This window comes from Pan troglodytes, chromosome 3 (genome assembly GCF_028858775.2).
Source record: "Pan troglodytes isolate AG18354 chromosome 3, NHGRI_mPanTro3-v2.0_pri, whole genome shotgun sequence".
In the NCBI taxonomy this organism is placed as follows: Eukaryota; Metazoa; Chordata; class Mammalia; order Primates; family Hominidae; genus Pan; species Pan troglodytes.
Window position 1 is genome coordinate 39,806,310 of NC_072401.2, and position 12,744 is coordinate 39,819,053.

At 46.2% G+C, this 12,744-nt stretch overlaps 1 pseudogene; it reads left to right on the plus strand.

Moving 5' to 3' along the window:
• Positions 1 to 2,470: 2,470 nt before the first annotated feature.
• On the plus strand, positions 2,471 to 3,694 carry LOC134809787 (WD repeat-containing protein 5-like; annotated as a pseudogene).
• The last annotated feature ends 9,050 nt before the right edge of the window (positions 3,695 to 12,744 follow it).

A 12,744-nucleotide genomic window follows, 5' to 3' on the forward strand; every position in this document is an offset into this window, starting at 1 on the left:
GCAGAGGTTGCAATGAGCTGAGGTGGTGCCACTGCTCTCCAGCCTGGGCGCTACAACTGCTCTCCAGACTCTGTCTCAAAAAAAAAAAACCCAAAAACTTCCAGAAGATTTTCCAATCCACTGTTAACATCATTACATTTCATTTATGAAAAATAAAAACTTCATTTATGTTACTGTGATGAAACAGTCAACATAGATTGAAACTCATCAGTTTAGCATTTCATTCAACTTTAGCATTCATTCAACGTAGATTGAAACTCATCAGATTAGCATTTGTCCTTGTAATATTGGAATAATTTAGAAAGGCTTAAGAGTGAATGTTGGCCAGATGTGGTGGCTCATGCCTGTAATTCCAGCACTCTGAGAGGCCGAGGTGGGCAGATCACCTGAGGTCGGGAGTTTGAGACCAGCCTGGCCAACCTGGTGAAACTCCATTGCTACTAAAAATAAAAAAATTAGCTAGGTGTGTTGGCAGGTGCCTGTAATCCCAGCTACTCGGGAGGCTGAGGCACGAGAATTACTTGAGCCTGTGAAGCGGAGATTGCAGTGAGGCGATATCGTGCCACTGCACTCCAGCCCAGGCAACAGAGTGAGACTGTCTCAAAAAAAAAGTAAATGTTGATTTTTTACATTGGTGTGACTACTTCAGAACCTGCAAAATAGTTTTATGCTGATTACATTTAGTCCCTCTGAAAACACCAAGGCCATAATGCTGCCTAAGACATGGAAATAGAACCTAGAAATATTAACCCTTATTTGTATAGTAGCTTGCTAAATCCACATGCCCTATTCCTTTCATTTCTCACATTGGTTGTATTATATGATGGTAAAGGCCTGAGAAAGGAATTTCCTTCCAAAATACTAATAACTCAGATTCATCTTTTGACTGAATCCTGCCTTTCTACTTTTTCTGCATATCTAAAAGGACACTTTTAGGTGGCCATGTAAAATATGTAAAGTGGATAGCCAATTCTGTTTTGAATTCTTATAACGAGCCAGTATTATAAAAGTAATGCACATCCTTGCCAGGTGTGGTGGCTCACGCCTGTAATCCCACCACCTTGGGAGGCTGAGGCGGGTGAATCAGTTGAGCTCAGGAGTTTGAGACTAGCCTGGGCAACACAGTCAGACCCCCATCTCTACCAAAAATACAAAAAATTAGCTGGGTGTGGTGGCACATGCTTGTAATCTCAGCTATTTGGGAGGCTGAGGCAGGAGAATCACTTGAACCTGACAGGCAGAGGTTGCAGTGAGCTGAGATCACATCACTGTACTCCAGCCTGGGTGACGGAGGCCGTGTCTCAAAAAAAATTTGTTTAAGTAATGCATGGGCCGGGCATGGTGGCTTAATGCCTGTAATTCCAACGTTTTGGGAGGCCGAGGCAGGTGGATCACCTGAGGTCAGGAGTTCGAGACCAGCCTGAACAACATGGTGAAACACTGTCTCTACTAAAAATAAAAAAATTAGCCAAGTGTGGTGGCGCATGTCTGTAATCCCAGCTACTCAGGAGGCTGAGACAGGAGAATCCTTGAACCTGGGAGGCAGAGGTTGCAGTGAGCTGAGATCACACCATTGCACTCCAGCCTGGACAACAAGTGAAACTCCTCCTCAAAAAAAAAAAAAAAAGTAATGTATGTCTTTATAGATCCTAGTAAATTTTGGGATGCAAATTTAACCCTACCAACTTTCTTTTGTTTTGAGACAGTCTCACTTTGTCAGGCTAGAGTGCAGTGGCGCGATCTCAGCTCACTGCAACCTCTGCCTCCTGGGTTCAAGTGATCCTCCTGCGTCAGCCTCCCAAGTAGCTGGGATTACAGGCGCACACCATCACGCCCAACTAATTTTTGTATTTTTAGTAGAGATGGGGTTTTGCCGTGTTGGCCAGGCTGGTCTCAAACTCTAGGCCTCAAACGATCTGCCCGCCTTGGCCTCCCAAAATGTTGGGATTTGTGAGCCACCACCGGGCCTAACCCTACCAACTTAAAATAGAAACATCTCAAGCTACCTTAACTTATTTTACAGGAAAAAAAATGGATTACTTTTCAGGCTAATTTTGTGACATTTCTAGATATTATCTAATAGTTAGGCCCTTTGCACAGTGTAGGCCAATGGCAGGTAAACATTTGTTAGCAGGAGACTCATTTGGTGAAATAAAATTCTCAGCCGGCGCGGTGGCTCACGCCTATAATCTCAACACTTTGGGGGGCCGTTGCGGGCGGATCACCTGATATCAGGAATTGACACCAGCCTGGCCAACATGGCAAAACCCCGTCTCTACTAAAAATATAAAAAATTAGCTGGGTGTGGTGGCACGTGCCTGTAGTCCCAGCTACTGAGGAGGCTGAGGCACAAGAATCGCTTGAATCCAGGAAGCAGAGGTTGCGGTGGGCCGAAAATGCACCACTGCACTCCAGCATGGGCAACACAGTGAGACTCTTGTCTCAAAAAAAATAAATGAATAGGCCGCGCTCCCGCCCAGGGAGGATGCGCCGACGCCCGGAGCGCCCGGCCCTCCGCAGCAGCCCGGCAGACTGCCTCTGTCACCAGGACCCTCCGTCCACGTCCCCTGTGCGGCCAGCGTCAGAGCCATGGCGATGGAGGAGAGCAAGCCCGAGACAGAGGCAAGGAGAGCACAGCCGACCCCTTCGTCATCCACCACTCAGAGCAAGCCTACGCCCGTGAAGCCAAACTATGCTCTCTAAAGTTCACCCTTGCTGGCCACACCAAAGCAGTGTCCTCCGTGAAATTCAGCCCGAATGGAGAGTGGCTGGCAAGTTCATCTGCTGATAAACTCATTAAAATTTGGGGGACTCATATGATGGGAAATTTGAGAAAACCGTCTGGTCACAAGCTGGGAATATCCGATGCAGCCTGGTCGTCAGATTCTAACCTTTTTGTTTCCGCCTCAGATGACAAAACCTTGAAGATACAGGACGTGAGCTCGGGAAAGTGTCTGAAAACCCTGAAGGGACACAGTAATTATGTCTTTTGCTGTAACTTCAATCCCCAGTCCAGCCTTACTGTCTCAGGATCCTTTGATGAAAGTGTGAGGATATAGGTTGTGAAAACAGGGAAGTGCCACAAGACTGCTAGCTCACTCCGATCCAGTCTCGGCCATTCATTTTGATCGTGATGGATTCTTGATAGTTTCAAGTAGCTATGATGGTCTCTGTCACATCTGGGACACCGCCTCAGGCCAGTGCCTGAAAACGCTCACTGATGATGACAACCCCTGGTGTCTTTCGTGAAGCTCTCCCCGAAGGGCGGATACATCCTGGCTGCCACGCTGGGCAACACTCAAGCTCTGGGACTACAGCAAGGGGAAGTGCCTGAAGACATACACTGGCCACAAGAACGAGAAATACTGCATATTTGCCAATTTCTCTGTTACTGGCGGGAAGTGGATTGTGTCTGCCTCGGAGGATAACCTTCTTTACATCTGGAACCTTCAGACAAAAGAGATTGTACAGAAATTACAAGGCCACACAGATGTTGTGACCTCAACAGCTTGTCACCCAACAGAAAACATCATCACTTCTGCCGCGCTAGAAAATGACAAAACAATTAAACTGTGGAAGAGTGACTGTTAAGTCCCTTTGCTCCCACATGCGATAGAGACTGTCAGGAAGTTGACCCGGATTAGCAAGAAACATGATGTCTCGGAGGTAGTCCCCTGGGTCTGTGCCTGGGGGTCAGGACCGGGCCTGATTTGAGCCTCCTTTTTGAAGGTGATTTGGCCAAGTGTGGACCACCGGAAAGTTCTAAAAGTTGCTGGTGACATTTCTTGCCAATTCTCTAACACTGTCTAGGGAAGAGTTCCTAGTCTGTTGTGTTCAAACAGAGTCAACAAAAATTTTTAATTTTTTGTTACAAAAGGGTGAAGTTCAATTTTAAAAATAAATAATAAATATAATAAAAATCTCATGGAACTTCAATGTAAAATAATTAAAATGGCATTTTATTAGCAGTGTATGTTAAAGTTTCAGATTTGTAACATTTACTCTGTAAATAAAAATAGTGAATAAGTAAAATGAAGCAATTTTGATACATATGCAAAATTGGGATTTATGGATAACAGTTGCTGTCTTCAGCCTCAAGAGTCTACTTATTTGTTTTGGTTGCACAGTATTGAGAACAATTCTAATATAGCTAAATAATAGTAAATTTCAGTTAATAGCATAGCTTAAAAAGAAAAAACAGTAAATAATTTTTAAAAATGGTAAAACACCTCATCTTGGAATGTCTGGATACTTTCCAGTTAAATTTAATACAGAAACTTGAAAGAGGAATAGCAGGAGATGTTTTTGTTTTGTTTTGTTTTGTTTTGTTTTGTTTTGTTTTTGAGACAGAGTCTCGCTCTGTCGCCCAGGCTGGAGTGCAGTCATGCGATATGGGCTCACTGCAACCTCCACCTCAAGTGATTCTCGTGCCTCTGCCTCCTGAATAGCTGGGATTACAGGCACGCACCACCATGCCCAGCTAATTTTTGTGTTTTTAGTAGAGACAGAGTTTCACCATGTTGCCCAGGCTGGTCTGGAACTCCAGGACTCAAGTGATTCACTCATCTCGGCAACTCAAAGTGCTGGTATTACAGGCACGCGTCAACACTCCCAGCTAATTTTTTATATTTTTAGTAGAGATGGGGTTTCACCATGTAGGCCAGGCTGGTCTCAGACTCCTGACCTGAAGTGATCTGCCATCTTTGGCCTCCCAAAGTGCTGAGATTACAGGCGCGAGCCACTGCGCCCAGCTGGGGCTGCTATTTTTGAATCTGCTTTTAAAGAGCAGGTGGTACCTTTCCCTTCCTCTTTTGCTTTTTCCTTGCTGGCTAGAATGAAAACATGATGCTTAGAGTGGGAGCAGCCATCCTGGACATGAGATGGGAGACTTGTGTCAAGGACAGCAGAGCAACCAGATGAGTAAGGGTTGGGCCTTTTCCAGCCCTCGACCACCTACCTGGACTTTTGTGTGAGAGAGAAATACATTACTATTCTGCTTAACACACTATAATATTGGGTCCCTCCTGGAGCATCCAAGTTTATGTTCTAATGCAATTTATAAATTATGTTTATTCTAATGCCCGTAAAATAAATGCCTATTAAAATTAAGAAAGATATATATGCACCTAAAATAATCTCCCATGTTACTAGCATTATCTAGTGAGTAGTCTCTTACATGTCTGTATTCAAGAAAAAGGAAGGGAAGAAGGGAGCAAGCGGTCACTGTATCCAACTTATCCTCTGCTTATACATATTATTTTGCAAGGCAAACACTAATGATGTATTTCTTCCTGAGTTTTTGGTCTAAAACTTGAACACACTCCCAGTATGTGGTGATGATAACAGCTAGTTGGGGACCACGTGCTCTGGAAAGCTAGGATAAGTCTCTAAAGAGTGACTAACAAAGTTCATGCCTTTTTTTTTTTTTTTGAGATGGAATCTCGCTCTGTCACCCAGGCTAGAGGGCAGTGGTGCGATCTCAGCTCACTGCAAGCTCCGCCTCCTGGGTTCACGCCATTCTCCTGCCTCAGCCTCCCAAGTAGCTGGGACTACAGGTGCCCGCCACCATTCCTGGCTCATTTTTTTGTGTTTTTAGTAGAGACGGGGTTTCACTGTGTTAGCCAGGATGGTCTCGATCTCCTGACCTCATGATCTGCCCGTGGTGGCCTCCCAACATTCTGGGATTACAGGCATGAGCCACAGCGCCTGGCCTTTTTTTTTGAGATGGGATCTCACTCTGTTGCCCAGGCTGGAGTGCAGTGGCACAATCTTGGCTCACTGCAGCCTCAACCTCCCTGGCTCAAGTGATCCTCCCACCGCAGCCCCCCAAATAGCTGGGACTACAGGTCCCCACCACCACACCTGCCTATTTTTTTTTTTTTTTTGTCATTTTGGCAGAGATGGGGTCTTGCCATGTTGCCCAGGTGGGTCTCAAACTCCTGAGCTCAAGCAATTCACCCACTGTGGCCTCCCAAACTGCTCAGATTATAGGCATGAGCTACTGCACCTGGCCTTTTTTTGTTGTTTTTTTTTTTTAATAATGTGATAGCTGCAATTGTGCCACTGCACTCCAGCCTGGGCAAGTGAGACTCTATCTCAAAAAAGCACAAAAAATCGGCTGAGTGTGGCAGCTCATGCCTGTAATCCCAGCACTTTGGGAGGCTGAGGCGGGTGTATCACCTGAGGTTAGGACTTTGAGACCAGCCTGGCCAACATGGTGAAATCCCATCTCTACTAAAAATACAAAAATTAGCCAAACATGGTGGCGGGCACCTGTAATCACAGTTACTTGGGAAGCTGAGGCAGGAGAATTGCTGGAACCAGGAGGCAGGGGTTGTAGTGAGCCGAGATTGCACCATTGCACTCCAGCCTGGGCAACAAGAGTGTGAAGCTCTGTCAAAAACACACACACACACACACACAATAAATAAATAAAATTTTTAAGTTAAAAAAAAGAAAGTGACTACAAAAATAAAAAAACACCTCAATGTTTCCTTTTACCATTTTAACCTTTTTTTTGAGACAGGATCTTGCTGCATCACCCAGGCTGGAGTGCAGTGGCACAAATTGGCTCATTGCAACCTTGACCTCCCAAGCTCAAGTGATCCTCCCACCTCAGCCTCCTGAGTAGCTGGGACTACAGACACATGCCACCACTCCTCACTAATTTTTTTTCTATTATTTGTAGAGATCTCACTATGTTGCCCAGACTGGTCTTGAACTCCTGGGCTCAAGTGATCCTCCCTTCTCGACCTCCCATAGTGAGGCAGAAATTAGAGAAAGAAGAAATAAAAACTAAAAGAGAAAGACACGTTTTCCTGTATTAGGTTGTCTCATCCCAAAAAGCAGTAACAGACAGAGCCCAGGTGCAGGCAAGGTCCTGATAACACTATCTAAGAAGTCAGAACCCAAAAGGAATGTGCTCTGGAGGCTGTCCCAGCACTCCCCAACATAAGGATAAGAAAAACAAAATTCCTCTTTTAGCCCTTTACCACCTCCCCATAAATATTTTGCAAGTTTTAGAAGTTCCTGTTTCTCCTTCAATGCAACTGCAAGGTCACAAGCTATGCTAGAGATTACGAGACCTGTCACTGTTTGATTAACTGTCTTTATTCTGCTTCTGCAAGCTTTCTTATAAAAATTGAGCTCTGTCTTTGTTCTGGCCTCAATTTTTTGGATGTGAATCCACTGAGCCAGCATACACCTTAATAAAAATCCTCCTGTAACACCCATTTGGTCTCTTTGGTCCTCTGATTTCTACAACATTTTGGTGAGCCAGCCGGGAGAGGAGATGACAGGTTTGCTGTCTCCTTTGCCTGTGGGGCTGGAGCCCCAGACTGGCGGGATACCTGTGACCCCAGGTGTGCCATCAGGAGAACTTCAACCCAGAGGGGAGATCAGCTCTCCTGCGACCCAGTGTCCCTTCCCTGACAGTGCAATGGAACCTAAGGGGTACAGGACGATTCCAGGGACAGTGCACTTCAGGACCACGGTAAGGTATTGGGGCCCAAGGCAGGACCTGTCCCATAAGGAGGGAAGGGGAGCCTGATCACCTTCCAGGGTGCAACTAGTAGTCCGACACAGGATGAGAGAATGGCTCGTAAATGTTGGGGAAACTTACACCCTAACCAACCCAGGACGCAAGAGTGGCAGGGAAGCAATTGGTCGTGTATTTAGGGTAGTAACTGGGGTCGGAGGACAGCCAGGACACCTGGACCAATTCCCCTATATCTACTCATGGCCGCACTCAGGTTATGCAAATGCCTCTCAGGGAAAAAAGAGGACCCCCCTCTATTATAATGAACAAGGTCAAATCTAGGGAAGGGAATGAACCTTCATTTACCAGCCTTTTTCAACCACTGATCTCCTAAACTGGAAGCACCATACCCCTTCCTGCACAGAGAAACCTCAGGCCTTTATAGATCTGGTGCAGTCCATCTTCCTAACACACAATCCAACTTGGCCAGATGTCAAACAGCTCCTCCTGATGCTGTTTAATACTGAGGAGCACCGGAGGATAACTCAGGCAGCCCTCCACTGGCTTGAAGCAAATGTACCAGCAGGCACAATGAATGCTCAGGCATATGCTCAAGGCCACCTCCCAGAAGCAGACCCACACGAGGACCCAAATGATGTAACCCAGTTTCAGCACCTGCAGAGGTACCAAGAGGCAATCCTGCAAAGGCTGAGAAATGGTGGGAAAAAGACAATCAACATACGGAAAATCTCAGAGATGCTCCAGGGAGCAGATGAAAGCCCTAGCCAGTTTTATGAAAGACTGTATGAGGCATTCCGGCTTTATACTCCGTTTGACCCTGAAGCAGCTGAAAATCAGCACACGGTGAACACGGCATTTGTAGGACAAGCCCAGGGTGACATCAAACAGAAGCTGCAGAAATTAGAAGGGTTTACAGGCGCGAATGCCACCCAGCTTATAGAGGTGGCCACTGAGGTGTATGTTAACCGTGACCAAGAGGCAAAGAAGGAAGCAGAACAGAGGCTTGAGAAAAAGGCCGATCTGTTAGCGGCAGCCCTCGTAGAAAGGGAAACTAGTATTGTAAGAGGATGTGGACGTGGACATGGATGTGGAAGAGGTCAAGTTAGGCAGAGATCTGAGAGCCGGCCGAGGCTAGAGAGAGATCAATGTACATGATGCAAAAAGAAGGGACACTGGAAGAATGAATGTCCAGAAGGTAATGAGGAGAGTAGTCAGGGCCATGGTATGAAGAGACCATCTGCCAAGGGCTGCCGCACCCTGGGGGAACTAGATACTGATCTAATCAGGCTGGCAGGGGCTGAAGGATATGAAGACTGGGACAGACTGGGCTCCTTCTCTTTAGGCCCCCAGGAACCAATAGTCACATTAGAAGTTGCGGGCCAGCTAATGGACTTTATGGTAGACACCGGGGCTGAACACTCAGTAGTGACCTGACCTATAGGGCCACTAATCACGAACTATACAACTATTGTAGGAGCCACTAGAGTCTCAGAGAAAAGGCCTGTCAGTCAAGGAGGTGTGTTATAGGAGGACGAGAGGTCCAACATGAATTCCTATACCTCCCAAATTGTCCAGTTCCTTTGCTGGGAAGAGACCTACTCCAAAAACTCCAAGTACAGATTGCTTTTGGGCCACAAGGAAATATGACTTTGAGCCTAACTGAGCTGAAGGCCATGATGTTAACCCTTACTGTCCCACAGACTGAGGACTGGAGACTATATGCAAAAAAGACTCCAGAACCGGGAGTAAATGAAATGTATCGGTTACTTACTAAAATTCCTGGAGTATAGGCTGAAGATAACTCACCAGGGCTGGCTGTAAATCAGGCACTGGTAGTAGTAGGGTCAGAACCAGGAGGCCCCCTTCATTGCTGTGGAGATATAGTAGATAAGGTGTTCTCAAGCCAGAGAGATTTTACAGACCAACCCCTCAGGGCCCCAGATGTTGAATACTTTACAGATAGAAGCAGTTTTGTACTGGAAGGGATCCGACAAGCCGGGTATGCAGCAGTAACATTAAACTCAGCAGCAGAGGTACAGTCTCTGCCCACCGGAACATCAGCCCAAAAGGCAGAACTAATAGCCCTGACAAGAGCCCTTTTGCTAGCAAAAGACGAAAAAAGTCAATGTCTGGCCAGTCGCGGTGGCTCACGCCTGTAATCCCAGCACTTTGGGAGGCCGAAGCGGGCGGATCACGAGGTCAGGAGATCAAGACCATCCTGGCTAACACAGTGAAACCCCGTCTCTACTAAAAATACAAAAACTTAGCTGGGTGTTGTGGTGGGAGCCTGTAGTCCCAGCTACTCGGGAGGCTGAGGCAGGAGAATGGTGTGAACCTGGGAGGCGGAGGTTGCAGTGAGCCGAGATGGCGTCACTGCACTCCAGCCTGGGTGACACAGCGAGCTCCGTCTAAAAAAAAAAAAATAGTCAATGTCTACATGGATTATAAGTATGCCTTTGCTACATTACATGTTCATGGAGCTATATATAAAGAAAGAAGACTTTTAACTGCAGGGGGCAAAGAAAGTACAAAGAAGAAATTCTACAGCTCTTAAATGCTATATGGGCTGCTCCAAAGAAAGTAGCCGTTATGCATTGCAAAGGGCACCAAAAGGCAGGAACACTAGAGGCCAAAGGAAACAGAAAAGCAAACAAGGAGGCAAAACGGGCAGCAATGACTACCCTGCACTGTAAAGAGGAGATCCTAGCTTTGCCTCTCCTCCCAGAGCCTCCCCTGCCAGAGGTCCCAAATTATTCTCCAAATGAAACGGGCCTAATTTGCCCAAGAAGCCAGAAATTACATTGAAGGAGGATGGTGGAAATTCTCAGATGGGAGGCTAGCCATTCCTGAAATGGTAGCCCCTAAGTTTGTAAAAACAATTCCATCAAATAACTCATATTTTTTTAAAATGGCATTAGAGACACTACTTAGACGACATTTCTGTGTGCCACGACTCACTGCCATTGCCCGAGCCGTTTGTGAACAATGTCTAACTTGTGTTCAGAACAACCCTCTGCAGGGGCCTACCCGGCCCCCAGGAATTCAAGAAATAGAGGCCACACCTTGTGAAAACTTGCTTCTGGACTTTACCGAGCTGCCCCAAGCAGGAGGCTATCAGTACATGTTGGTGTTCATCTGCACCTTCTCAGGGTAGGTTGAGGCTTTCCCCACCTGGACAGAAAAGGCGCAGGAAGTAACTAAAGTACCGATAAGAGACATTATTCCCAGATTTAGACTGCTTCTAACTCTAGGGTCAGACAATGGACTGGCATTTGTAGCTGAAATAGTTCAAGATCTTAACACGGCTGTTAAAAATAAAATGGAAATTACACACGGCCTACCAGTCACAAAGCTCAGAAAAAGTGGAGTGCATGAACTGGATGGACACTCAAGCAGCTACTGAAGAAATATTGCCAGGAGACTTATCTGAGATTAGATCAAGTCTTGCCCATGGTCTTCCTCTGAGTCAGGCGCACCCCCACTAAACAAACTGCGTATTCGCCCTGTGAGATTTTGTTTAGCCGGCCACCCCTAATCATAGGTCAAGTTAGAGGTGATCTCCGTGAGCTAGGAAAACTAACTTTGAGAAAGCAAATGCAGGCTTAGGGATAGCCATGTAAACAGTTCATAGCTGGGGACATGAAAGATTACCTGTTAAGTCTAACAGACCCAGCACACCCATTTAAACCTGGGGACTTTGTTTAGGTTAAAAAATTGGAATCCAACCACTTTGGGACCCATAAGAGATAGGCCCCATACTGTAATCTTGTCCACTCCCACTGCTGTTAAAGTTGCGAGAATCGTGCCTAAGATCCACCACAGTCTGCTGAAACTGGCGGCCCAAGACCAGTAGATCAGCCACCAGGACCCAGACCACCCGACCCGACTCATCCTGCGACAAAACTAAGCTGCCAGTAGAGACAGCAGCCCTGCTCTGGTCACTCCAGAAGCTGACCAGTCTACACATGGTGGAAGCTTGTAGAAACAACAGCCCTGCTCTAGTCACCCCAAAAGCTGACTAGTCTATGCACGGCTGAAGCTTGAAGAATCATCATCAGGGAAGTAAATGTAGCCAGAGATCTTAAGCCCAATAACTTTCCGTATAATATTAATTGTTTTGCTGGCCAGGCATGGTGGCTCACGCCTGTAATCCCAGCACTTTGGGAGGCTGAGGCGGGCGGATCAAGACGTCAGGAGATCGAGACCATCCTAGCTAACATGGTGAAACCCCATCTCTACTAAAAATACAAAAAATTAGCCGGGTGTGGTGGCGGGCGCCTGTAATCCCAGCTACTCCGGAGGCTGAGGCAGGAGAATGGCGTGAACCTGGGAGGCGGAGCTTGCAGTGAGCCGAGATCGCACCACTGCACTCCAGGCTGGGCGAGAGAGTGAGACTCCGTCTCAGAAAAAAGAGAAAGACCAATAGAGGAATCCCTCACTGCATGCATACCACATGGTTAAGAAACACAATAGGTAAGACTTTATTGTACTATACATATTATGAGTGAATAGGAAGCCATCTGGGGACTTGCATGCATAACCAGACAACCTATTCAGTCTGTGACCCAAGAGATGGCCGGCCTTCTATATGCTATAATCCCAAGCTCATACCTGAAACCCAAACCTGAAAACCAAAAGAGTCCCCAGACTCCCTCTTCAGAGGTTGGTTTTCGTCTTTTGGTGGATTTAAAACATGAATAGAAGTGGTGCTGGCTACGTTAAGTGGTTGCTTAATACTCCCTTGCCTCTTACATCTCCTTGTCAGAAGCATTCAATCGACTTAGTAGACAAAACAACCACCACTCGACTAATGGCTCTAACTAAGTACCAGCCATTGCCAACTGAAGAAAATTATGCTGCCATGAAGAATTAAATAATAGTGATGCTTTCTATTAAACTTCATTTATAAAAAGCATCAAAGGGGGGAATGAGGCAGAAATTAGAGAAAGAAGAAATAAAAACTAAAAGAGAAAAACAAGTTTTCCTGTATTAGGCTGTCTCATCCCAAAAAGCAGTAACAGACACAGCCCAGGCCAAGACAAGGTCCCGATAACACTATGTAAGAAGTCAGGACCTAGTAGTGCTAGAATTATAGTCATGAACCACCATGCCCAGCCCACTTTAACCATGTTGAAGTGTACAATTCAGTGGCATTAAGTACATTCCCAATGTTATGTAACCATCAGTGTCTCTATTTTGACAAGTGAGTGAAGCCCAAGCTCAGTGTAGAGTTCAAGGCCTTCCAC